This window comes from Triticum dicoccoides, chromosome 4A (assembly GCF_002162155.2).
Source record: "Triticum dicoccoides isolate Atlit2015 ecotype Zavitan chromosome 4A, WEW_v2.0, whole genome shotgun sequence".
NCBI classification, from domain to species: Eukaryota; Viridiplantae; Streptophyta; class Magnoliopsida; order Poales; family Poaceae; genus Triticum; species Triticum dicoccoides.
In genome coordinates this window covers 176714966-176717866 of record NC_041386.1, presented here as the reverse complement: position 1 = coordinate 176717866, position 2901 = coordinate 176714966, and positions in this window count along the sequence as shown.

Here is a 2901-nt window from a genome sequence, read left to right as displayed (position 1 = left end):
GCACGTCAAGTACGTTTGGTCTCCGGAGTGTGATATTGCTTTCAACACTTTGAAAGAGAAATTGATCACTGCTCCAGTTCTGACTCCGCCTGATGAATCCAAGTCGTACGAGGTCTTTTGTGATGCCTCTCTCCAAGGTCTTGGCGCAGTATTGATGCAAAAGAAGAAAGTTGTTGCTTATACATCTCGCCAGTTGAAGCCTAATGAGAAGAACTACCCCACTCATGATCTCGAGTTGGCGGCAGTTGTGCATGCTCTTTTGACTTGGAGACATCTTCTATTGGGAAGAAAAGTGGACATTTTCACTGATCACAAGAGTCTCAAGTACATCTTCACTCAGCCTAATCTCAACCTCATGCAAACTCGATGGGTCGAGATGATTCAAGAGTATAATCCGAGTATTGAGTATACTCCAGGCAAGGCCAATGTGATTGCTGATGCATTGAGCAGGAAGGCTTACTGCAACAGTCTGATTCTCAAGCCTTATCAACCCGAGCTTTGTGAAGCTTTCCGCAAACTTAATCTGCAAGTTGTCCTCAAGGTTTCCTCGCCAACCTTCAAGTCTCTCCTACCTTAGAAGACCAGATTCGCCAAGCCCAGCTTCTTGATGCTATGGTGAAAAAGGTGAAGATTGGGATTGCCAAGAGTCAGTTCAAGTACAAGTGCTACTGCCTTGATGACAAGGACACTCTTTTCTTCGAGGATCGTATTGTTGTGCCCAAAGGTGACCTCCATAAAGTGATCATGAACGAGGCTCACAATTCTCTCCTTTCCATCCACCCTGGGAGCACGAAGATGTATCAGGACCTTAAGCAAGCTTATTGGTGGACTCGAATGAAGCGCGAGATCGCTCAATTCGTGAATGAATGTGATATCTGCAAAAGAGTGAAGGCAGAACACCAAAGGCCAGCAGGTCTCCTCCAACCTCTTGCCATTCCAGAATGGAAGTTTGACCACATTGAGATGGACTTCGTGACTGGGTTTCCAAAGTCCAAGCGTGGCAATGATGCTATATTCATTGTCATCGACAAACTCACCAAAGTGGCTCACTTTCTGCCTATCAAAGAGTCGATCACTGCAGCTCAATTGGCGGAACTCTATACCTCTCGTATTGTCTCTCTGCATGGTATTCCTCAAGTGATCTCTTCAGACCGTGGCAGCATCTTTACCTCGAAGTTTTGGGATTCTTTCCAGAAGGCCATGGGCACCAACATCCGCTTCAGCACAACTTTCCATCCTAAAACAAGCGGTCAAGTCGAGCGTGTCAACCAGATTCTTGAAGATATGCTCAGGGCTTGTGTGATCTCCTTCGGCATGAAGTGGGAGGATTGTCTTCCTTATGCTGAATTCTCCTACAACAACAATTTTCAAGCAAGTTCGGGCAAGGCCCCATTTGAAATTCTGTATGGCAGGAAGTGCCGTACCCCTCTCAACTGGTCTGAAACCGGTGAACGCCAGCTTTTGGGTAATGACTTAATCACAGAAGCAGAAGAAATGTGCAAAGTCATTCGTGATAACCTCAAAGCAGCCCAATCCCGCCAGAAGAGCTACTATGATAGTAAGCACCGTGATTTGGCTTTCGAGATCGGAGATCATGTTTACCTCCGCGTCTCTCCTATGAAAGGTACTTGTCGCTTCGGTATCAAAGGGAAGCTTGCCCCTAGATACGTGGGACCTTTCAAGATTGTCAGCAAGAGAGGCGACCTCGCCTATCAACTCGAGCTTCCTTCAAACTTTGCAAATGTTCATGACGTGTTCCATGTCTCTTAGCTTCAAAAGTGCTTCAAGACTCCTGACCGCACCGTCAACTTCGAGGACATTGAGCTCCAAGAAGTTCTCTCTTATCGTGAGCACCCAGTTGATATTCTTGAAGAGACTGAACGCAAGACTCGCAACAAGTCGATCAAATTTCTCAAAGTCAAGTGGTCACACCATTCCGACCGTGAAGCTACCTGGGAACGCGAGGATCACCTCCGTTCTGAGTACCCGGCGTTCTTTCAGTCCTAGATCTCGGGACGAGATCCTTTCGTAGTGGTGGAGTGTTGTAACACCCCGGATGTAACTTTCCCAATTTGTACTCCAACTCTTGCCGTTTCCGGCATTAAGTTATATTTATTTCTCGGGTTCGGGTCTTTGTATCCATGTGTTGTTTTCGTTGTCATGCATCTCATATCATGTCGTCATGTGCATTGCATTTGCATACGTGTTCGTCTCATGCATTCGAGCTTTTTCTCCGTTGTCCGTTTTGCATTCCGGCGCTTCGTTCTCCTCCGGTGGTCATTTTTAGCTTTCTTTCGTGTGTGGGGATTAAACATTTCCGGATCGGACCGAGACTTGCCAAGCGGCCTTGGTTTACTACCGGTAGACCGCCTGTCAAGTTTCGTGCCATTTGGACTTCGTTTGATACTCCAATGGTTAACTGAGGGACCGAAAAGGCCTCGTTTGTGTTGTAGCCCAACACCCCTCTAATTTGGCCCAAAACCCACCAAACTCTGCTACATGTCCTAGAGCATTCGATCACGATCGCGTGGCCGAAAACTGCACCTCATTTGGACTCTCCTAGCTCCCTCTATGCCTATAAATAGACCCCCCGTTTTTCGGATCTCCTCCTCCCACGAAACCCTAAATCCCCTCGCGCCGGCCGGACATTGTCCGACCCGGCCGGACACACCGCCGCCGCCCTATCCCGCATCGCCACGTGGCTGTACCGCCGCTCGCCGCCGCACCGGCCCGGGAGGCCCGGATCGGGCCCCCGCGAGCCCGAAGCCACCGCCGCCCAGCGTCGCGCCTCCTCCGCCCTCGTCCTCGCGCCCGGTGGCCGGCGCCGCCGCCCCGCCATCTCCGGTCGCCCGAGCCGCCGGAGCTCTGGTCGCCCGAGCCGCCGGCGTTCCTCGCCGCCAC